Source organism: Bubalus bubalis, chromosome 18 (assembly GCF_019923935.1).
Source record: "Bubalus bubalis isolate 160015118507 breed Murrah chromosome 18, NDDB_SH_1, whole genome shotgun sequence".
In the NCBI taxonomy this organism is placed as follows: domain Eukaryota; kingdom Metazoa; phylum Chordata; class Mammalia; order Artiodactyla; family Bovidae; genus Bubalus; species Bubalus bubalis.
Window position 1 is genome coordinate 24,930,416 of NC_059174.1, and position 24,631 is coordinate 24,955,046.

General features: G+C 44.3%; 1 long non-coding RNA gene and 1 other non-coding gene across 2 annotated transcripts; both read left to right on the forward strand.

The window, feature by feature from the left end:
• The first annotated feature begins 204 nt into the window (after positions 1–204).
• TRNAL-CAG lies at positions 205–287 on the forward strand. Its single transcript has one exon. It is a non-coding gene; the product is annotated as a tRNA-Leu (tRNA).
• Positions 288–3,753: 3,466 nt separating this feature from the next.
• On the forward strand, positions 3,754–15,153 carry LOC123330236. Its single transcript, XR_006545982.2, has 3 exons — positions 3,754–4,067; positions 13,560–13,950; positions 14,857–15,153. It is a non-coding gene; the product is annotated as an uncharacterized LOC123330236 (long non-coding RNA).
• Positions 15,154–24,631: the final 9,478 nt, after the last annotated feature.

Sequence of the window (24,631 nt, forward strand, 5' to 3'; positions counted from 1 at the left end):
GGGAGGCCTGGCATGCTGCAGTCCATAGGGTTGCAAAGAGTCAGACATGACTGAGCGACTGAACTGTACTGAACTGACCACTGCTGAGTTTCCCAAATTTGCTGGCGTATTGAGTACAGTACTTTTACAGCATCATTTTTTAGGATTTGAAATGGTTCAACTGGAATTCCCTCACCTCCACTAGCTTTATTTTTTTTAGTGGTAGTCAGGATGGCCGAGTGGTCTCAGGCACTGCATTCAGGTTGCAGTCTTCCCTGGAGGCGTGGGTTTGAATCCCACTTCTGACAAAGCTGGAAGATGTTATACAAGCCATTAAAGTTTTAAACATTTCTGCAGGACTACATTATGACTTTCCTGTTTGACCTGATACTCAGCTACTCTTTGGGAGCCCTTATTGATTCAGTCCCACCCCTACTCTGGCCACCTCCCACTTCCATGACTTATCTCTCTCCACCCAGGTCTTCTGATACCAGTCCCCTGATTTTCCATTGGGAAACAACCTCTCACCCACTCTCTGTCCTGGCACATCACATAAGCTAACTCTAGTCTCCTACCATGTAAGGAGGAAATGGGCTTGTGACTCTGGTCTGACCAATCAGCCAATTCCATTCACCTAGCTACACAGTGATTGGTTCTGAAATGAGCACATGGTTCCAGTTGGTCCAATGGGAGTCTGGTGAGGGGGGACTCTTGGAGAAGAGAAACTGGGTGTGGAGATCAGGTAGCTGAGCTGGTAGAGGGAAGTCTGAGGCTGGTGGTGGCTGTCATTGCTATGCCATCCAGAGCCTGCTTGGGAAGGGCTGGAAAAGTTTCTGAAGAAAGTCAGAACACTGGTGACAGCAATATTATTGGAACACCTAAATCTAGGTGTACCTGAAACCATCTGCCCCTGGTCTTTTCTGTTTCATGAGCCAATGTCCTTTTCCACTGAGTCAGTTTAATGTGAACTTCTGTTACCTGTAACCCAAAGACTAACATGGCCTTGATCTGTGCTGGTTAGAATGGTAGTCACGTGTTGACTACTGAGCATTTGAAATGTGGCTGCACTGAACTGAGCAGACCATACATACAATATACAAACTAGATAGCAAAGAAAATTTGAAAATAAGCATGTAAGCTACAATTGACCCTTAAACAATAAGGGTTTGAACTGTGTGGGTCCACTTACCCTTGGGTTTTTTCTTTTTTAAATTCTGTGGGTTTTTTCAACAGTGAAACCTATAGTACTACATAGTCTGCAGTTGGCTGAATCTATTCGTGAATGCGGAGCTACAGATGGGGAGAAACCGTGGATGCACAGGAACCTCAGGTGCCAGAGGGCACACTCTAAGTTATACACAGATGTTTGACCATGCAGAGGGTCAGCACTCCTAAGCCCCATGTCGTTCAAGGGTCAACCCTATTTTATTAGTACTTTTTGCTGTTGATATGTTAAAGTGATAATTCTTTGGTTATATTATGTTAAACAGATTATTAAAATGAATGTCATCTATTCCTATTTACTTTTTCAAAGGTGCTACTGGGAAATTTTAATTGTGTGGGCCTTGTGTTATGTTTTTACTGGCCAGTGTCAGCCTTCAGCACTCACCTGTAAAATATCAGGAAGCAAGAGATCAGAGCCTACTCAAATAATGATACAGCACCACTGGAAAAGAACTCCAAAGATGCCAAGGAGGAGAAGGCTTGCTGGAGAAGGTGGGCACAAAAGGATAGGTCTGCTTTGTAGGGGTGGAGAAAGGGGTACGGGACACAGCGAGAGCAAAGGCCTGAGCATGGGACTAACTGGACAGGGTCTGAGGAGAAACGAGGGTGAATAGGGGAGCTGGAGGGTTAAGATGGGCCATGCATTTCTTCACAGAAGCTGAGGACCTTAGGGAGGGTCCAGTTCAAAGGGACAAATGTTCCATGTTCCCTTCAGCCACCACACATTTTCTGTGTGTGTGTCATGAGGCCCAGGGCAGGTGCCGCCACTTCCCCAGATATCCAGAGTTGGATTCCACAGCCGCCCCCACCCCGCCCCGGCCCCTGTCCTGAGATGCCAGGATCCAGCAGGCTATGTTACATGCCCAAGTCCATCAAAGTGGGGTTTCCAAGGATGGAGAGAAAGTCCCTAATTCTGGGGAGGGACAGGAGCTAGCATCGGCAGGTCTTTCCTACTAGCTCAGAGCCACATAGTTTTACCATTTCCTTTGGAAATTCTCTCATCCTCAAATAGCTCCCAGTTTCCCTCTGATCTTTCGATATGCCTAATGCTTTGTGTTTTCTCTTGGCCTGTTTCCTGCAGTCCCTTTCTAATGCTGCTAGGTACGTCATAGAAAATGTACCCATGACATTATACCTCAATAGAGGACATGCCAGCAGGGGCCTGGACAAGTGGACTCACTGAGTCCCAGTAAGGCATCACTGAGTAGTGAAAAATCAGGGTGTTTGGCCCCCCAGCCAGAGATGTTCTGGGGGAGCCCCATTTTCTGCAATTCACTGCTTTTGCACTGCAAAAGAAAAAAAGCTGTGAAAATTACTTTTCATTCTAAAAACAAAAAAGCATTACTGACATCTTAGTTCTCCAAAGGTTTCCACAGATCTATAGAGCAAATGTCTTGGTTGATCAAGTACCCTGCAAAAATGAGACAGAGTCTGATGCAATGTTTTTCTAGGTCAGGCAGTCTCAAAAAGTCTCAGCACTGCTGAAGGGCCTCAGTGATTTTATATCCCTCAGCTGTCCACTGAACACTCCAGCTGGCCTCCAGCCTGAGTCAGCTCCCCTCTCTGAACCAGAGTCCCCAGCATGGGTGTGTGTGTGTGTGTATGAAAGAGATAGATTCTCAGGCCACATGTACCCTACACTTCACGTGAGCAGGACCTGCCTGGACCCTTGATTCACCCCTGATCTCCAGCACCTGGCATCTTGTAGGTAGGCGCTCAGAATAGTCATTAATTGAGCAAATGAATAAATCCTACACGCAGAGTCTGCCACACCACCCCACCCCCACCCCGCCCCAGATATTACAGCATCCCAACTAAGGACCTCAATCCTCATGCGCTCATCCTCAAGATTACATTTTGGAGGAAGCAAGTTTCTCCTGGTTAACTCCTGGTCAGGCTCCAGAACAAAGGAACCTTCCTGTCTCCACCTACTCACCACCTGGTGGAGTGCCCGCTCTGCCCCCGCCCTGGGAACCCCAAGTAGGTGTGGGGACAGGAGTGCATTTTCATGAGGTTCCTGCTATGTCTCCGGGCATCAAGGAGCCACATTTTTAGGAGAGCCTCAAGTCAGACTAAATGTATTTGTTACTGAGTCTTGGCTCATCATTCCCCTGCCACACGACAGGCCAGTAAATGGGGAGATGAGCCTTTGGGGCAAGGAATAGCAGCTTTATTCAGAAAGCCAGCAGTCTGAGACAGTGGACTAGCATCCCACAGAACCTTCTTCCAGTTATTAATAGCATCCAGGATTCTTTTATACTCAAAGGGGAGAGGGTAAAGTCCTGGTTCCAGCCAGACTCCAGAGGGACTGTCTTAATTTCTCCTTGCCTGTAGTCATTCACAGGTGGGCCTGGTCAGGATGTTTCCTGCTAGCCAAACAAAGGTATTTTAGCTAGACGCTTATTACCTGGGAGGCAGGGTTCCCAGAGATGGGCTATTATGTATAACTGAAGTTTATAAGCAACATCCCTTTAGTGATTAACTTTTTTTTTTTTTTTTGGCTGAGGGGCAGCATGTGGGATCCTAGTTCCGTGACCATGGATTGAAGCCCCGCCCCCCGCAGTAAAAGCACAGAGTTTTAACCACTGGACTGCTGGGGAAGTCCCAAGTGACTAAGAATACAGAGGGTCTTCCCTATTATATGAGGACTACTAGGGGAAACTGAGGCAATGGATTCAAAAACATTTCACAAACAGGAGCAACTGGAGAAGATGAAGTCACAGGATTAGAGGGAGGTTAGGGATGGGCTTCCACCTAGGTTGGGATTTTGTTAGGGGAAATTAAAAAGTCTTGTTTAGGCTTCAGAGACAAAGCAGAGCAGGCCTTTGACCTTGCTTCTAACCTGCCTGGACACTGCCCTGACGGTGAGTGACTGTCTTCTGTGAGTGCAAAACTTGCAGCACCCTATATAAGATGGGGAGGAATCTTGTGGTTGTTGAGCCCCTGGAGGGGTTCTGGCCAACCAAGCCCCAGGCTTAACAACATCCCAAGTTTTGCAAGACAAAACACACATCATTAACTTGAATCAGGCTTCCAATTTGCTCACAGATTGATGATGATATCAGTTTGCGTCCCTGGGAATATAAGCAGGAACCCCGGAATGCAATCTTTGAAGTCTCACCCATAGAGCATACATGCTGCCTGGGACCTTTTCCCAATTGGGATTCCAGTTGTGCTGTGACATGGGACTTTCTGCTGCTGCTGCTGCTAAGTCGCTTCAGTCGTGTCCAACTCTGTGAGACCCCATAGACAGCAGCCCACCAGGCTTCCCCGTCCCTGGGATTCTCCAGGCAAGAACACTGGAGTGGGTTGCCATTTCCTTCTCCAGTGTGTGAAAGTGAAAAGTGAAAGTGAAGTCGCTCAGTCGTGTCCGACTCCTAGTGACCCCATGGACTGCAGCCTACCAGGCTCCTCCGTCCATGGGATTTTCCAGGCAAGAGTACTGGAGTGGGATGCCATTGCCTTCTCTGGACTTTCTGGTGCTGTTTAAATCTGAATGTTGGTCAAAACCCAATTTGGTGATGTATTCTCCACTCTTTCTATTTCTCTTTTCTTTTAATGTTGGTATATTGAAAGTAAGCTAGATAATTCTCTAATAAATATCTGTATCATTTATTTGTATATAACGAGTGGCTTATTTTGTGAACAAATCATTTGAACCTGAGATGAAAGTGAAAACTTTCGGGAAAATAGGTTTTTATCTCCCAGCCGAGGTCCTCTCCAAGGTACCTATTCATACAAACCTTAGAAGGTGGGAGTGATGAACTGCTCAAGTTTCTTCACCAAAATTCCATGAGGTACCAGGGCTGTGGATCTTCCCAGGTGGCTCAGATGGTAAAGAATTCACCTCCCAGTGGAGGAGATGTGAGTTCAATCCCTGGATTGGGAAGATCCCTTTGAGTAGGAAATGGCAACCCACTCCAGTATTCTTGCCTGGGAAATCCCATGGACAGAGGAGCCTGGTAGGCTACAGTCCATGGGATCACAAAGGGTTGACTACGACTGAGCATGCACACACCCACCAGGGCTGCTAGGGCAGAAACAGGAGCCTTAGATTTCTGCTGCCTTAGAATTTTGGCCGGGAGGGGAAGGGCATGGAGAGAGGGGGCCCTGCTGTGGCTGGGGCAAGTGACATCTGCTGGCATGATCACTGGTCTAGAAGACAGCAGCCGGAACTGGAGGGGGCAGAGAGGGCAGAACCTCTGTGGACAGCATGGCCAAGACAGGGAATGTGGCCCCTCTGAGGGGTAGGCTCTGACAGAAGGAATGAGGGAGAGTTGAGTGGGGACAAGGCACGTCCCAGTGTCTGTGTCTATGTGTGTGTAGAACTGTTTGTCTCTGGGAGTGGTAATGTGTGTGTGTGTCTGAAGTCTATTTATACACATTGCACATGTGTGATTGTGTGAGAGAGTGTATCTTGGTTTAGAGATGGATGTGTCTATGGGGGTGCGGGGACCCCACTGGGCCCGTGTGTGTGTATGTATTGGGACATTTTTGTGTGACTGAGTTAGTCATGTGTGTGTGTTGTGTTGTGTGTGTGTGTGTTGTGTATATATGCCTGAGACAAGGGATGCGCCAAAGAAGTTCTATAAACTTGGGATGGAGCCATTCAGAGCTTACACAATAGTAGACCTGTGAACAGGAGGGTCAAGTTCAAATCCCAGCTTTGCCACATTTCAGCTGTGTGTCTCAAGAATCTCTCCTCCTTTCCAAGCCTCAGTTTCCTCATCTGTAGAATGGGCGTTGTTACCCTCACTGCCTCCCAGGGCTGACCTACAGACCACTTTGGGAGGATGCCCAAAAAGCCTGGTGGGTAACTCAGTTCCCTCTAGGGAGAGGAAATGAGAAAAGAGTTCCCATTCTCTGTGCTCTTGGAATTTCTTACTATGAGCATGTATAATTTTTGTGGTGGAGATGTTAGGAAACCTTTACCACCTTTCTCAGTCCAGCTGGGAAGACGCTTACAGATGACCATGGTGGGTACAGCTAGGTATGAGGTTGTTTGCCAGGGTCACATCCTCAGGCCAGGCAAGCTCTCTGTGGCCTCCTTCTCCCTAGGAACCAGCTAGGGATGCCACTGCCTAACTTGGAGAAGACAGGAATGCTGCTTCCAGGAAACCTCCCGGCTTGCTTTCTTGGCCAAGAAGAATCAGGCTCAGCCGGTCCCCAGAGATACAGGACAAAAACCACCTGCAGAAACAGACTTAAGGGTTCCCAAGCTTAAGCAACTTGCCTTTCACAAAGGAAAGTCAAGTTATTAAATGGAAACTTGCCTTTCACAGTGCCTGTTTTGCTTTCCTTTCTTTTCATTGCTTTAGATTCCCCTCAGCCTGGCAAGGAATCTCAAAAACTTATTTTAAATCAGAGGTTATCTCTGGGGAAGGAAAGAGAATTATTTCACTTTTCCTTTGTACCTTTGAAAACCAAATTTAAATTTTTGAACTGTATCCTTTCTTCCTCTTTGTGCTCCAGCCTCCTCCCCCGCTGGTATTGGGAAATCTCTGGCCAAAGAGCCTGCCCATTGGGGGCTTTTCTTATTTGATCCTTAGTGTGTGAAAAAAGAAACAAAAACTGTGGTCATTGCTATATAATTTTTAAAAGTACTAAAATGCTGCCCCTTCTAAAACCTAATCTTTTTTGCATTACATATTAAAACAATTTTTTTAACAGGTGTTACATTGGCAAGGAGTCAGACATGACTTAGCAACCGAACAACAACAACTTGACATAATTTGACTTTCAAAAGGTACAAAGGATAAACAGTGAAACACTTTTCTTTCATTCCCTTACCCCAGTTTCCGGCCCTAGAGGCCACCCCTGTTACTACTTCCTCATGCAGCCCTCCAGGACATCTCTGCACGTATAAGCAGATACATACCGGTCTTTCCCCTCCCTCTCCTCCTAATGTTGTAGTTTCCTACAGACTCTGTTCTGTTCCTCCCCAAATCTGCAGAGCAGGAGGTGAGCGGCAGGTGAACAAACACAACTTCATCTGCTGCTTCCCATCCCTCGCCATCACTGGCATTACCACCTAAACCGTCTCTTCCCCTCCTCCCTGCTTCTGCCCCCAACCATGGAAAAATTATCTTCCACAAAACAGGTCCCTGGGGCCAAAAACGTTGGGGACTGCTGGCCTATAGAATCTGGTCATTTTCATATATACAGTACTGTTGCAGGAAGGGGGTTTCCTTGCCTGCAACAAATGGTGACTCTGCTGGGACTCTTCTTCGTTGTGACTGACATCCTGACCACTTGGGTACTCAGGGACCAGCTTGCCCACTGATGGACCAGACCCATCAGCCGCAACTGGGACCCTCTTGTCCCTGGTCTCCTCCTGATGCGAACAACTGGCTAGAGTGCCCCAACTGAGTAAGGAGCAAGAGACTTTATTGACCTCTCTCCCCTTCCCTCTTTCTTTCCTCTTCTTAATGTTTCCTATCCTATCCCTTTTTTTCTAGTCCCCCGGTCCTGGATGCAGGAATCTGGTCGAAGGGCCTCAGCCTGAGCTGAGGATTGGAGGCTGATCACCTCCTCTTGGCAGAGAACTTGAATTCTGGTTCTGGTCTGGTTTCTGGTTTAAATTCTGGTTCCAGTCTGGTCTGACCTGGTTTCTGGTAGGGCTGAGTTCCAGTCCTCCCTTCTCTGAGGGCCAAGGGTAAAGTCCAGTAACACCTGGTTATCTGCAGGTGGCAGGAGACGTCTGTAAGGCCACCCTTTTTGCCCACCTCTCCCGCCTCCTACCCCCTTTTCTTTCAACCTGGCTTCCTTTCCTTTCTGAAATTTTTGAAGACCTGAGATATTTTCATCTACTCTGTTAGTACTTGGATCTGAAGTTCTGTGTCTCTATAGGATGTTTTCTGAGAGACTGTAATCTTGTATTTAAGGGAGTGTCTGATGAGGACTGCCAGGTCTGTGTGTATGTTCTATACTCTGTGTTCTGTGGGGATTTATGATGGCCGTTTTGCTCTGTGTGGCTGCCATTTCGTTTAGACCTGCTGCCACTTTGTTAGAACTTGATTTTCTTTCCCTGTGCTTTGAGACCGGGGCTCTCAGGAACACTTATCTCGACCATCTCTAACTCCTGAGACTGAATAAAAACAGGAAGAAGCTCTTACATTTTTTATTTATTTCAATTTTATTTATAAACTAGTAAATTTTATATTGCAATATCTAATTCATGACTAAGTTTAGAGAATGAAGCTAGATCTTGCATTGTGTCTGTCTGAATATGTGTATGTTTCAGTATGTCTTTGCCTCTGGATAATATTTTTGAGATTAATTTGTAAATGAGCTCTATTTAATTGGCTTAAAGAAAAGCAAATGCTTACAAATCAAACAATTCTAAATTAAGCTAAATGAATTCAGGTTCATGTGAACTGGGACATATTCAGTATGAAATTAATACCTGGTAGCATAGACATGTCTTTAGAACTGTCTGGAGAATGTGTAATTTCCTCAGTTCTGTCTCACCACAACAAAGATTTGAAATGGTGGGCCAGTGTTATAGCTCTGTTACAGCTCACAGTTTTATTCAGTAAACAAAGGATAGCATACCCTCAAGGCGTGAGGGCAGGCTAACCCCAAAGCAGAGGCCCCAACCCCATCTTGGCTCCTTCTTTTTATACATTTTGTCTCCTCCCCCCTGAGTCTGCTCTATGTAAATTCAGGCTAACCAGGAAGGGGGCATGTTTGTTTCACCTTAGGTTCTCACTCTGGACCGTGGATTTTCCTTTGTTCCCTTTTCCCGGGCTTTTCCCCTTTGTCTTTTAGCCACCACCATTTTGGACTCCTTTTTCCTATTCTAACTACCTAACAGAACCATCAACAAGTATAATACTTCTATTGTACCTAGGTTTACTAGAGGTCAAATAAGACTATTCTGTTACAAATTTGTCAATCAGAAATGTACCTCATTGTGGAAAATACTTTAGGGAAAAAAATGGACATGAGTTTCAGTAAGCTCCGGGAGGTGGTGATGGACAGGCGTACTGTAGTCCATGGGGTCACAAAGAGTCAGACATGACTGAGCAAATGAACTGAACTGAATTGAAGGTGTGTTTTCAGTAAAAGGTGTGAAAAAAAATACTGAAAAAAGTTATGCATGATCAGGATTTTCTAAAATTGGATTACAATTAGTTGGATAAATGGATTTTGTTAGGAATGACACAGCCAAAGGGAAACTGGTTAGAGCCAAGTAGGTCCAAGATGGTGGAGTTTACTTTCACTAGACCTTGAACCTCAGTATATATGCACTTTGACATGTCAGCAAGCTAAGTGCTACACCCACCAGCATTGGCTAAATCTGACTGAATGTTCTAAACATTTTTGACTGATTATTTTTGACAAAACTTCCTAAATCAAATTCTCTTGAAGTTCTTTGGACCTCTAGCTAACTTTGGGATGCTTCAGAGGGCCCCCAAAACACCCCAAAGAGAGATATTAAACTAATTGTGTTTGTTTGGTTAGATAAATTACATGGAAAATATTATCAAATGAATAATAAATCCTCTCCGGTTATATTGTATGGTTGCTGCTGCGGCTGCTGCTAAATGGCTTCAGTCGTATCCGACTCTGTGCGACCCCATAGATGGCAGCCTACCAGGCTCCCCCGTCCCTGAGATTCTCCAGGCAAGAACATTGGAGTGGGTTGCCATTTCCTTCTCCAATGCATGAAAGTGGAAAGTGAAAGTGAAGTCGCTCGGTCATGTCTGACTCTGTGTGACCCCATAGACGGCAGCCTGCCATGCTCCTCCATCCATGGGATTTTCCAGGCAAGAGTACTGGAGTGGGTTGCTATTGCCTTCTCCAATATTGTATGGTAAATATTAGTAATTTATATATCCTAGAAATTATATGGAGTTCCTAACATTCTGATATGTCCTGGTATTCTAATGGGAAACCTGATGACTTCACAAAGGTTAACAAAAGGACTGAATGGGCCAGTGAATATGCTTATAACTTTAATGGTTTCTATCTAAAAAAATTACAGGCTTTATTCTGTGTTTTCCAGGAGTAGGGAAAACCTTCCCCTCAAACTAATTATGATAGTAATTTGATAAAACTATATGTTATAAACAAATTGAAACAATTATATTTTCTCTCTATATGACTCCTCCAGAGATTGGAAACTCTTAAGTTTCCATTAACTTTATCAGATAAGTGAGGAAGGTTATCTCACTAATAGATACAGAAATCACAAGGAATTTTTAAGACCTTGAAAAGGAAAGAATTCACCTAGATTTGCTAGGCAAAATCTGTGTTAAACTTTTGGCATGACTTTCCTAGCCCTGAAAGGTTTTATTTTAAAAGTTTAGTCTGAGATTCTATAAAAGTTTCGGCAAAGCAAAAAGTCTATGATCAATTATGGTTCTATAAATCATCAGGCCAAATTTATTGAGAGCAGACCTATTTTGCAAGCACACTAGCTTTAATTTGGTTACATTTGGTAAAAATGAGGGTAATTTTAGGGAGATTAAGATATTTAAATAACTGTTAAATCCCAGTTTGTTAATGGAGGTTTGTATCTACTAAGACTCATTTCCTGGATAGTTCTTTGCTATTATGCATTATTAATGTAAACTTTAATTGAATTATTAAAGAATATTCTAAGTTTGTTTCTGAAGCTTATCTCAGTAATCTATCTTTGGATGAATATCAGATGCCTCACGACCTGCAACCAAGACTGGAAAAAGACGTAATTTAAGGGACTGTCTCCAACCTGGTTGGAAGGACATTTTTATCATGTACTCTTAACTAGCTTATGCACAGTGAAATTGAAGGGAAATTGACTCTTAAATTAATTTCCACTTCCAAAAGCCTCTACAGTGGAATACTCTATAGAGAGCACTGCTGACCTGAACTTACCTTAATACAATGCTCAAACAGAGGAAACTGCACTATACTAGGATGAGAAGTGGAGAAGGCAATGGCACCCCACTCCAGTGCTCTTGCCTGGAAAAATCCCATGGACGGAGGAGCCTGGTAGGCTGCAGTCCATGGGGTCACTAGGAGTTGGACATGACTGAGCGACTTCACTTTCACTTTTCACTTTCATGCATTGGAGAAGGAAATGACAACCCATTCCAGTGTTCTTGCCTGGAGAATCCCAGGGACGGGGGAGCCTGGTGGGTTGCCATCTATGGGGTCACACAGAGTCAGACATGACTGACACGACTTAGTAGCAGCAGCAGCAGCAGGATGAGAAGATGACATCAGAAGTAGATGACTTGCCCAAGATGCTGGACCTGATTCATATGATCATTTATAGTGTTTTCTTGACTTCTTGGACCTTTGCATATAAATCAAATGTTTTTCTATCATAGGCATGATCCTATGCTAGTTTTAGAAATCAGTCCAATTGTTGAGTTTGTGGCCAATTACTCGTGTCTAGTTCTGGGTTACCTTGGTGAATTTCTCTACCCCAAGGCTCTAATTGGTTGGCCTTGAAAAAATTTACTTTGAAAGAAAAATTATAGCCATATTCAGGTCACTATTGATGTTGCTAGATGAGATCCCCTCACCTGGCCAATTAATAATGCCTGCTCTGACCCTGGCCATAAATTTGAGTTTTCTTGCATTACTCAGGCTCAATCAGGCAACAAGCAAAGTTTCAGCAAAGGAAAAAAATCTCCCACAATTATGGGATGGATTTGTATAAATAATACCAGGCTATGGTAATTTAGGTTTAGTCTCCTCTATGTTGGAAACAATTAAATCATACTAAGGATAATCAGTCTAATAACACTAGGAAACTGGGCTATGTGCCTTGTAGACAATGCCAACATATAAATTCCCTGGAAGATAAGGATTCATACAGAATAGACTAAGTCAGACCACCTGGAATATACTGGGCTACATTTAATGAAAGCTCTTAGCTTAAGTCTTATTTATGACTTTACTAATACTTCTGGGTATGCTATTTGTATTTCCCCTGTTTTGCAAAATTGCTGTTTCTTACACTGCCAAATGTGTAACTGAGCCTCTGATAAAATAAAATTGGTCTCATAGTTCCATATGAGACCAATGATGGTAACAGTGTAACTCTAGATTTGGGAAGAGGCAACAAGAGGGAATGTTTTCATGGATCAAGAGGTTCCTAAGACAGGTGGTCCAGAGAAAACAGCCCATGGAGTGGCCTGTCAACAGAATCTTTGCCAGACCTGAGAATGAACATTTTCAGCACTGTGGGATGAAATGGTCATGAAATACCGCCCCCCTCCCCCCAAATCATGGTCAAGTTTATGACCAAGAAAGGGTCCTGCCAACTGGAAACCTACACTTGCCATCTACCTCTACAAAGATTAAATCATGGTCATGGCAGCTGCTGACCTTCAACAGCGCTGACAAGAGTTCAGGGTGGAAATCAAGAATGAGGCACTCTGTGCTCTGGGAAAAACTGGCAGAACAGGCCTTTAGATAGCTAGATCTTTTCAGGAGAAGATTTTATGAGTTCCGATTCTTGCATCTCCTCATACCTAGAGAAACACTGTCATCATTAACGGTGATGTCTACTTTGGCTACTAAGGAGAATATTACAATTAAAAGTCGAAATAGAGTAGCTATGGTTCAGACATCCAAGGAAACAACTAGGTGACACTATGGATGTAATTTCAGACTAGTCCTTGTTTTGCTAAAAACTTGAGTTTTCTGAGTCGTGTCCGGCTTGGATGCCACTGCTGCTGCTGCTGCTAAGTCCACGTCAGTTGTGTCCGACTCTGTGCGACCCCATAGATGGCACCCTAGACATTCTTAAAACAATGTCTGCTGGCAGCTAGTAACTGCAAGCTTACTTTTTATAAAACTAGGCAACTGGCTACAAGTCTCCCCAAAGTGCCAGGTCTAGACTGGATTTCAGGCCTATTCCTCTGAAAAGAAATGAGGTTTATTTTGTCTATTAAAATTCCAGTTGCCACTCCTCCAACTACTTCTAATTGGGTCTGCTACACCAAAATGGTAGACCAAGGGACTGAGATTTTAATCATACAAGACTCATATCTAGAACCTGGAACTCAGAAATACTTCCAATTCAGTGTCTGTTCTCCAAACTGAGGCAGTCCTGTGCCCCATTTTGACAGGAGGATATCAGAGTCATAGTTGCCCAGTTCCCTGAATTAAAACTGAGCGGGACTCCATGGGGCTCTGGAGTACAGATCCTTTCTGTGTTTCCCGTTTCTTATTTGTAGGACATAGACTTCATTCAGCCTCCTTAACCTTCCCTGAGTTTCAAAGGGCAGATCCAAACAGTTGCTGATCAGAGAAGGGAGGGGATACACAAACAAAGGAGGTACTGCCTTGGGACAAGATCCTGGTTCCTACTCAAGGAATATGCATAACAATATCTTTGTGTTCTTCTACAGGACTGGGGCCCCCACCCAGGTGGAGGACGGTAACTTTAGGCTGAGCACAGGATTCCTGGAGCACCTCCCCCTTGCCTCACTACCAAACCAATCAGAAGAAAGTTGCACATATTGCAGCCCTCACCCCACAGTTTACCTTCCTTTTCTGAGGACCAGTGGTGACCATCCTGTCAGATCTCCTGTTTGGCCCCTGTCTGTTTCATCTCTTGACAGGGTCCAGTAGTTTCAGGCTAAATTGCTGTTAATCCAAGGATGGAAGCCTGTTTCAGATACAGAATACCTCAACTAAGATCAGGTAGAGAGAGACTTCTACTCTGCTAGGTAGGACTATGCCCATGCACAGTAGGAAGAAGTTACAGAAGAAAGAAACCTCTGCCCCAATTCCCAAGAAGTATGTTGAATATGAATTCTCTCAATGGGGAATTGTTAGGGGAAGCACACTGACTGAAGCCGCCCACCCTGGCCATGCACCCTGGTAACTATTTGCATGAGCTGTTTTATGACAGAAAGTCCTGGTAAGGAACACGGAACTAATAAGCCACCACCAACTGGAAGAGTTTGGGAAAGGTCAAAAGGAGATGCTGCGTGTCCGACCACCTCCCAGAATCCTTCTCGCTGGCATCCATATTGTCTGAGCAATGTGTGTGCCACCAGGAGTCAGAATAATTGGTCAGAGACAACCCGGAAACTAAGCCCATCACCATAATGCCCAAGACTGTGAGGCACGTGACAGCTGTTCTCCTGGGTTCCCTTACTCTACTGCGCTGCCTGGGCGCCCCTTCCCAATAAAATCTCTTACTTTGTCAGCACATGTGTCTCCCTGGACAATTCATTTCTGAGTGTTAGACAAGAGCCTGCTTTCTGGCCCTGGAAGAGGTCCTCCTTCCAGCAACAGGACCATGTGTAAAACAGATAGCTAGTGGGAAGCTGCTGAATCACACAGGGAGCATGTGCTCTGTGGTGACCTAGAGGGTTGGGGTGGGGTGGGTGGGTGGAAGGTTCCAGAGGGAGGGGATATGTGTATACTTATAGCGGATTCACGTTGTTGTATGGCAGAAACAAATACAACCTTCTAAAGCAACTATCCTCTAAAAAAAAAAAGAATCTGGTCATTTTATAGAAGTGTAAACTGAGGCTCAGAGAGCTCTGGAACCCCATCTTGCCTCAGTCTGGGGTACATTCCTCAAGTTCGAGGGTGAAATTGGCAGGGATAAACTGTCTCCACTAAGAGATATTGTTTTAAATAAACTCACTGAGTGAAACAGAGCTTAGACATAGATTTATTTGTTTGTTTCAGGAACCCTTGGTTCTCAGAAGAAAGGAAATCAGAACTTCCCAAGTACACACTAGAAAAGAGCATTCGCCTTCCCTATGGGTCATCTGTAAATCAGTGCCTGCCCCATAACAGATGCTGCCTCTCCGTCCAAAATGGGGCCAAATCTATGGAGCCTCCTTCCAGCTCTGCCACAACAGCTGTGTGTCATTGGCTGGGTCACCTTCCTTCTCTGGGCCTCCAGGCTCCTCTCTACGCCTCACCAGCTGGAATTAGTTGCTGCTTCTCTGGGTTCCCACAACACACGATTTACAACCATCCTTCCCCAGTCCCCACCACTTCCTCCTTTCACTCTTAAATAATCTTTAATTAGTTGAGCGCTTCTGATGTTCCAGGTCTGTGCCAATCAGTCTTTGTGTGCTGAAGTTTCAAAACAACACTGAGAGGAAGGAAGAAACTGGACACACAAGGAAACTGAGGTTTAGAGAGGTCAAGGAACTACCCTTTATTACAAAGCTAGTTAACACTGGAGACAGAAATCACACCAGGCCAGCTCTGCCGACCACAGAGTCCCTAATGTGACCTACCATTCCCTTGGTTGCTGATATTCAAGTGTAAGCTTAGACAGCTTCACATTTCCTAGACAAAGAGGCTGGGTCCAGAGAGGGAAAGCAGATTGCCCAAAGACACACAGCCTCTGGGATGAGCAGAAAAGGGAACATTTCCTACTGTCTTCTGTACATCTTGGAGAAGGAAATGGCGACCCACTGCAGTATTCTGGCCTGGAAAATCCCATGGACAGAAGAGCCTGATGGGCTACAGTCCGCAGGGTCGCAAAGAGTCAGAAGGACTGAACGACTAACACTTTACTTTTGTACATTTATCATGCACGGGGTGCTGGGAGTAGGGATTTGGATAGAATACCTGCTGTGTGCTCCCAAGTTGCTCACAGATCCTCTCATCCGTACAGTGGTCTAAGCCAGGCGTCCAGCCATATCTATGTGCCAGGCACTGTGGGGCTTATGTGTATCTTTTCACAATGATGACCCATGAGGAAAGGCACTTAACCCATTTTACCGATGGGCACACTGAGGCTTAGAGAAGTGACGACAAGACAGCCCTGGAGCTGGAGCTCTGGCTCAACCCAGCCTGTTGTCCTAATCATCCCACCCCTCTGCCTTCCAGGCTTGGGAATTCACATACTGTGAATGAATGGGGGGTCGGTATATGTAGTATGATCCTTAATAACAGTTATTATTATCAATGAGGTGTTGTAACTAGATCACCCTCCTCCTCAGGCCTGGGCAGGAGGAGTGGGGGTTTGGGTGGAGGAGTTAGTACATTTCCTGGCCCTTCATCACCCAAGAGAAAGCAGCCAAGTTCCATCTTGAGACAGGAAGGTGACTCAGGCTTTCCTCTAGGACAAGTCCAATTTGAGATCCCAGGGCTGGCCCACCTGACAGCTCTCAGTCTCTCTCCCACAGAGCAGAGTGTGGAGAAAAAAGTCCCCAGGTGATTTCTTTGGCAGGGAGAGATGGGGATTTCAGCTACTGAGGATCAGAGAAAAATCTCACTCCTGGGAACTTTGGAGACCACAGAAGGGCAGTGATATATCCAAAATTCTGCAGAAAGTCAGAGGCTGAGGCCCGCCCCATGTGGAACACTGAACCTCTTTGGAGAGGTCTGCAGTGTGAGGCTGGTGACATGAAGATGTACAAAGCCCAGGACCTTCCTGGGAATGTTTATGGCTCAGTGGGGAGTGACATTATGACTGGGCAAAGACCTCGTGACATGTCCACCCCATGGTGGAGGGAAGTGGCAGCCTGGTGGCCCAGAGGAGGATGCTGTGCAATTCTGTCTAGTTGGGGAGAGGGACCATACCAGGGAAAGCTCTTGGGTGTACACGGAAGGGTACGTTTTGCCAGGTGGAGAAGGGAGGAAACATTCCAGAAGGGGAGAACAGCATGACCCAAAGCTCAGAGGTGAGATCTTCCCCAGGGGCTGTGAGAAGCAGAATGAATGAGTCAAAAGCCTAGATTTTGGAATCAAAGTACTTAGGTTTACATCCTGGCTCTGCCACTTTCTAGCTGTGGGCCTTGGCAAGCATCCTAACCTCTTTGTGCCTACCTCTGTGTAAAATGGGGGAAACAGTAGTACCCACCTCAAAGGGTTTTTGTGAGGATTAAATAAATGCATTCACATAAAAGCGAGTGAGCTGCCTATTATCAACTTTTATGATTAATGCTGTAATTGGGCTCAGGGAGAATTTCAGCATGGTGATCTCGTGCTCTTTCCTCTGCATTTGCCTCTATCTTGCTCTCTGGAGCTCTGAGAAACCTGCTCCTCACTTCACCCAGTGTTCAAGATCCCTGATGGGTGGCCTGGAAAGGGGGGGAGGCCAGAAAAAGGGCTAATGGAGCTTTTGGAAAGTCCCAACTGTAGACTGGGATCCAACCCCAGGGGTTAGGACATAAGGAGGAGGGGGTTCTCTGGGAAGGTGGGAGTATAGGAAGGGGGTCTGCTCCAGATGGAGCACAGAAACATGCCCCCACCCTAAGCAGGGGCCCTCTTGCGTAAGGGCTCCGGAAAACTCTAATGGGACTGGTCAGCTTTAGATGGAGGTCACCGGTTTATGGACTTTTGTAAACACAGAAAGAATTTGCCTGGACCTCCCATGCAGGGACATGGAATGCCCCTGGGGTCAGGAAGAGAGGGAAGATCATAGCAGTCCTGGGGCTTCCTTGAGCAGCTCAGCCCCCTCCTCTGGTCTGGGGCAGGCAGGAGACCTCCAGAGTCAGCAGCCAGCCTTGACCAGCAGGGTGGGTACAGAGCCCGAAGAGGCAGTTGCCTTCCCAAGGTGACCCCAGGGTCAATGGAAGAGCCCCACCTGAGCCAGTGTCTTTGAGAAACAAGACATGCTCAGGACTTCTGGGGTGTGGGTGTGTCATATGGACACACAGGAAATAGGACTTGAGGAGATGGGACTCTCTAAGGATACCTTGGGGGTCCTCCCCACTAAGGAATGGCAACTCCTTGTTTCCTGTGCCAGGCACCCTGCCGTCTTTGTGATTCAGCATCTCTCTGGGTCTCTGAGTCTTTTTCTGTGGCGGCTCAGTCTCCCCAGGCTTCCCAGCTGGCTCAGTTGGTAAAGAATCTGGCTGCAATGCAGGAGACCCAGTTTCGATCCCTGGGTTGGGAAGATCCCCTGGAGAAGGGAATGGCAACCCACTCTAGTATTTGTGCCTGGGAAATCCCAGGGACAGAGGACTGGCGGGCTACAGTCCATGGGCTCCCAAAGAGTCAGACATGCCTGAAGTGGCTAGAGAGAAAACCTTACTCAGTCTTCCCAGGGCAGCCATGGCACCCCATCCTCACATCCCTCACCGAGTGTGGCCCCTGCTCACTGCTTTCCCACAGAAGGTCTTGGCTTCCGTGTCCCTCTCTTCACATCAGAAGCACAGTGGGGCTTGGGGAGAGGGGCTGACACCCGTCGCCCCCCTCCCCCTACTCTCTGGAAGAGGTGCTTCCAACAATCATCTTCAACTGAGAGGTGATTTAACATCTAATTGCATTATTTGTTATAAAATAAATAAATCCTAGATTTGTTTTTGAATCAGTATTACATGTTATCTTAGTCAGCTGGGCTGCTATTACAAAATAATGTGAGCCGGGTGGCTTACCAACAACAGAAATTTGTTTCTTACAGTTTCAGAGGCTGCAAGTCCAAGACCATGGTGCCAGCACGGTCAGGTTCTGCTGAAGAGCCTCTTCTGGGCTGTAGACTACTGACTTCTCACTGTATCTTCACATGGTGGAAAGAGGGAGTGAACTGAGCTTTCAGGCTTCTTATTAAGGACACTCATCCCATTCATGAGGGCTCCACCCTCAGGACCCAAGTTCCTCCCTAAGACCCCACCTCCAACATCACACTGGGGGTTAGATTTCAGCCTATAGATTTTGGGGGGACACCAGCATTCAGTCCATAACACATGCATGTGGTATAATAGTAAAAACAAACCTCCCTCCCCTCCCCTGACCCCTGGTTACCTTTCCCAGAGGTAACTACTCTTGCCTGTTTCTTCAACAACAAATTTTATGTTGATCTTTGATTTGAGAGTTACTGAGATGCTGATGAAAAGTGCCAAGAGAAAGCAGTAGGAAAGCAGGACCATGAAATGTCCAGAAAACCTGCTTTAGAGGGAAGAGTCTTTTTTTTTTCTGGGCCACTTTCACTTCTAAGGGCTTCCCTTGTGGTTCAACTGGTAAAGAATCCACCTGTAATTCTGGAGACCTGGGTGCGATCCCTGGGTTGGGAAGATTCCCCTGGAGAAGGGAAAGGCTACCCAATCCAGTATTCTGGCCTGGAGAATTTCATGGACTGTGTAGTCCATAGGGTCTCAAAGAGTTGGACACGACTGATTGACTTTCACTTTCATGTTCCCTTCTAGACAATGGTAAATGCCCCCTTTCCTGCCTCCCATTTGGACCTCTCTCTTGGTGTAAGAGTTTGGCTGTGATTCTACTCTGTGGGTTTTCAAATCTAATGGGACAGGCTATTCCTGCATTCCAGAGCATGCCTGGGGCGGGTCTGAGGAAGTCACCATTGGTTCTAAATTTAACCCCTAGTTTCAGCAGTTGCTGCCTTAGTGATGTGCTCAGTCGTTCAGGCTGAGTCCGGCTCCTCTGTCCGTGGGATTTTCCAGGCAAGAATACTGGAGTGGGTTGCCATTTCCTTCTTCAGGGGATCTTCCCAACCCAAGGATTGAACCCAACTCTTTTGTGTCTCGTGCCTTGGCAGGTGGATTCTTTACCGCTGAACCACTATGGAAGTCCACCTTAGTGATAGGTTACTAGTTTTTTGCATATCTTTCCAGAAAGAGTCAAAGATTCTAAGCATATATGTACTTGAAAGTCCCAGTTCCCTTTTTCCTACAAATAGTATACGACATGTGATTTAGGTCACCACTTTAACATTGGGCTAGTGTGGAGGCCAGTGCAATGAGTCAAGAAATAAAAGCCACAAGAATTAGGGGGGGAGAAAAAGAATTAGAAAGAAAAAATAATCCTTATTCATATGCTATGATTGAGTATAGAGAACTTTCCAAAAGAATCTATAGACTAGCTATTGGATTGATAAGTGAATTTAGCATGGTCACTGCATCCAAGGTCAATACTCAAAAGTTAATTATATTTCTATAAACAAGCAACATACAAATAGATACTTGAAGATGAGACAATCATGAAAATTTAACATGTTATACAGTACTATAAATAATTTAAAACCTAGAAATAAATCTAATGAAAGTTGCACAAAGCCTCAACATTGAAAACTGCAAAATATTTTTGAAAAAATTTGAAAGAGATACTAAATGAATGGAGGAATATACTATGAACAGAGACTGAAAGACTCAGGATTATAGAGTCTGCTTCTCCTTTCTTCAAACTGATAGGTTTAAGGCAATTCCAATAAAAAAACCCGACTTTTTTTTGCCTATATATAGAATGTCTTTATTCTTGAAAGAAAAATCCGTTTGAAATATTTAAGAATGTAGTATCATCACTGAGTATAACTTCCTCTCACTGAAAGAATACGTTGCTTAAAATTTTTTTCATATAGCATGTAGCAAACATCTATGTATCTAATGCGGGGGCTTCCTAGATGGCTCAATGGTAAAGAATCCTCCTGCCAATGCAGGAAACACAGGTTTGGTCCCTAGGGCGGGAAGATATCCTCGAGTAGGAAATGGTAACCCACTCCAGTATTCTTGCCTGGGAAATCCCATGGACAAGGGAGCCTGGCAGGCTGCAGTCCATGGGGTCAAAAAAGAGTTAAACACAACTGAGCAACTGAGCACGCACACATACATATAATGCAGGGAGAAGTCTTTACATGGAGATGGAAAGGAAGATACTTTTTTTTTCTGTTTGAAAGCTAGGGTTTCCCCAGCTTTAATATAGCCTTAGAAACACAGTACTGCAGGTCTGTTATACAATTCATTACATGTGTCACTCAGTGAGTATAACTTGCTTTCACTGAAAGAACACTGTTGCTAAAATTTCTTTCATGCAGTTTGTAAGAAACATCTCTCTAAATCTAATGTGGGAACATGTCTTTGCCTGCGGACATAAAAGAGGATACATCCTGTCCCTATTTGAAAGCTAGGCTTTTTCCACCTTCAAAGTAGCTTTTAGAACGCCACTGCTCTTAAGAGGGAGGGGATGCATATAAACATATATATACACACACACAATTATAGCTGATTCTCACTGTATGGCAGAAAGCAGCACATTATAAAGAAATTATCTCCTCCAATTAAAAAATGAATTAAAAAAACATCAGTGGTACTGGTCTGTTATACAATTCACTCCAAGCTTAACTCAATGACTATAACTTCCTTTCACTGAAAGAACACTGTGTCTAAAATTTTCTCCACATTGATGCTTTTGAATTGTGGTGCTGGAGAAGACCCTTGAGAGTCCCTTGGATAACAAGCAGATCAAACCAATCAATCCTAAAAGAAATCAGCGTTGAATATTCATTGGAAGGACTGATGCTGAAGCTGAAACTCCAATACTTTGGCCACCTAATTTGAAGAGCTGACTCATTAGGAAAGACCCTGATGCTGGAAGAGATTGAAGGCAGGAGGAGAAGGGGGCAGCAGAGGATGAGATGGTTGGGTAGCATCACCGACTCAATGGACATGAGTTTAAGCAAACTTCAGGAGATGGTGAAGGACAGGGTAGACTGGCATGGTGCAGTTCAAGGGGTGGCAAAGAGTCAGACACAACTAAGCAACCGAACAACAACAAGCTTGTGAGAAACATTCTGTATACATTTAATGTGGGGAAAGTCTTCACAAGGATACAGAAAATACCTCCTTTTCCTGTTTGAAAGTGAGGCTTTTCACAGCTTTATGGTAACCTTGGAAACAATAGTGCTACAGGCTTGTTGCAGTCCATGGGGTCTCAAACAGCCGGACATGACTCAGCGACTGAACTGAACTGAACTGAACAGGCTTGTTACACAATTCACCACATGCATGACTTACTGAATATATATATAAAAAAGAACAGAGTGTCATGATATCCACAATTCACTTGTAAAGTATTATTTTTTGTTTTTTTACATTATTATAAAAATGTTTTTTCATAATCATTTGAAACAGTTTCTTCTCTAAATATTTAATAATAAATTTATTTTTTAATTAAAAATATATTGAAGTGTAATTGACATATACCATTATATTTCAGGTGGAGAGCTTGATGATTCGATATTTGTATATACTTGTGAAATGAGCACCATAATGAATCTAGCTAACATCTGTCACCATGTTATAGTTATAATTTTTGGTGACTGTGTAGAGAACTCTTAAGGTGACTCTCTCAGCAACTTTCAGATGTACAATACGGTGTTATTAACTATAGTCATCATGCCGTACATTGCATCCCCATGGCTTCTTTATTTTATAACTGGTTTGACTCCCTTTGTCCACTTTGCCCAGGCCCAGCCATAAAGAAGCCGTCTGCAGTGCGGTAGACCTGGGTTTGATCCCTGGGTTGGGAAGATCTGGAGGAGGGCACAGGCAACCCACTGCAGTATTCTGGCCTGGAGGATCCCATGGACAGAGGAGCCTGGTGGGCTAGAGTCTATAGGGTCACAAAGGGTCGGGGGCACACACGCTCCCATTTGCCCACCCCTGCTTCCCATGTCTGGCAATCAGGCAACCACTGACATGTTCTTTGTATTCATAAACTTGTTTTTTATTTTTAATTCAACATGTGACATTAAACAGTATTTGTTTTTCTCTGTCTGACTTACTTCATTTATTTCACTCAGGATTATAGAACCTATTTCTCATTTCTTCAAACTGATTGATAGGTTTAAGGCAACTCCAGTCAAAAATCCCTAGAATGTCTATTCTTGAAAGAAAAATACGTTTGAAATATTTAAGAATGTAGTATCATCAATGAGTGTATCTTCTTCTCACTGAAAGAACACACTGTCTAAAATTTCTTTCATATAGTGTGTAACAAACATCTACGTATCTAATGTGGGGGCTTCCTAGGTGGCTCAGCGGTAAAGAATCCTCCTGCCAATGCAGGAGACGTGGGTTCCATCCTCCTTGGGCAGTGGGGGTAGGGGGGGCATTCGTGTTTCCGCAAATGGCAAGATTTCATTCTTCTTATGTTTTGCTTGTTTGTTTGTTTTTGGCCACACGGCATCTCAGAGTCTTAGTTCCCCAACCAGGGGGCCAGGGATTGAACCTGTGACCCTGCAGTGGAAGCTCTGAGTGTTAACCACTGGACTTCCAAGGAAGTCCCTGTAATGTGATTTGAAAACAAGGATCATAATGCCTCAAGCTTTGCTTTTCTTTCTCAAGTTTGCTTTGGCTGTTTGAGGTCTTTTGTAATCCCATACAAATTTTAGGATCATTTGTTCCCAGGATAGTTTTTATTACACGCAGATTCTAAAACTTCTTTGGAGAGGTGGAAGACTTAATGGCCAAAGCAGCCTTGAAAAAGGAAAGCAAAGCTGAATGACTCACCCATCCGATTCAAGACTTACTAAAGCTACTGTGCTTAAAAAACAAAATAAACAACCCCCAAAACGTGGTGTATATATCAATTATCCAAATGGAAAAAAAAAGGAATATTTACCCCATATCTCAAATTATATGTATAAAATCAATTTCAGATTGATTGTTGATCGAAATTAGAGAGGTAAAACAATAACCACTTTAGAAAAAACAAGAATATAGCTTTATGAGTAAGGAGATGATCTCTTAATTGGGGATATCAAAAAACACTAACCATAAGAAAAAAATTATTAAATTAGACCACATTAAAGCAAAAATTTGTGTTCATCAAAAGACACTGCTAAGGAAGTGAAAAATCATGTCAGAGAGTGGTATTAAAAAAACCCTCATCCAGAACATATTGGGTTGGCCCCAAGGTTCATCTGGTGTTTTTGTAACATCTTATGGAAAAACCCAGACTAACTTTTGGGCCAACTCAATATAAGGAACTCCCACAAAAATCAGTAAGAAAATTACAGACTACTTAGAGGGAAAGGGGGGCAAAATTATTTGAACCAGCATTTCACAAAGAGAATTTCCAAATGGTCAAAGAGACAAAACAGCCAAACTTGAAATGGGGTTCAACTTCATTAATCATCAGAGGCGTGCGAACTGAAACCACTATGGTCACGACTATGTACTCGTAAGAACGGCTACAAAGAAAATGACAGACAGTGCCAAGTGTCAGCTGGGATGGAAAGCAGCCAGAAGTCTCATCACTGCTGACGGAGATGTACATCTATAGAAGATCTGGGAAAATTCTGTGGCAGAATTTACCAAAGCACAACATATGCATACTCTACCATCCAGAAATCCTACTCTTAAACATGCACCTAAGAAAATGTTTACTTATATCCATCAAATGATGTTCAAGAATGCTCATACCTGCAGTATTTATAATATCTCCAAACTGGAAACTACCCAAATATTTATTAATAGTAGAATGAATAAAGCAATTCCATATTCTTCTTTGTTGTTGATTTTGCAGGGTCTTTCTATCTCACTTATAAGCGTAGAATTCAATAATTTTTACTAAAAATTGTGCAACAGTCACCACAATTAAATTTTAGCACATTCCATTACTCCAGAAAGATCCCTCATGCTTATGTGCGGTCACTCCCCTTTTCCCATCCCCAGCCCCAGTCACCTACTAAATCGAATTGCTGTCTTTATAGATAGGTCCTTTCTGGACATCCCACATACTGGGAACCATCAGTGGCCCT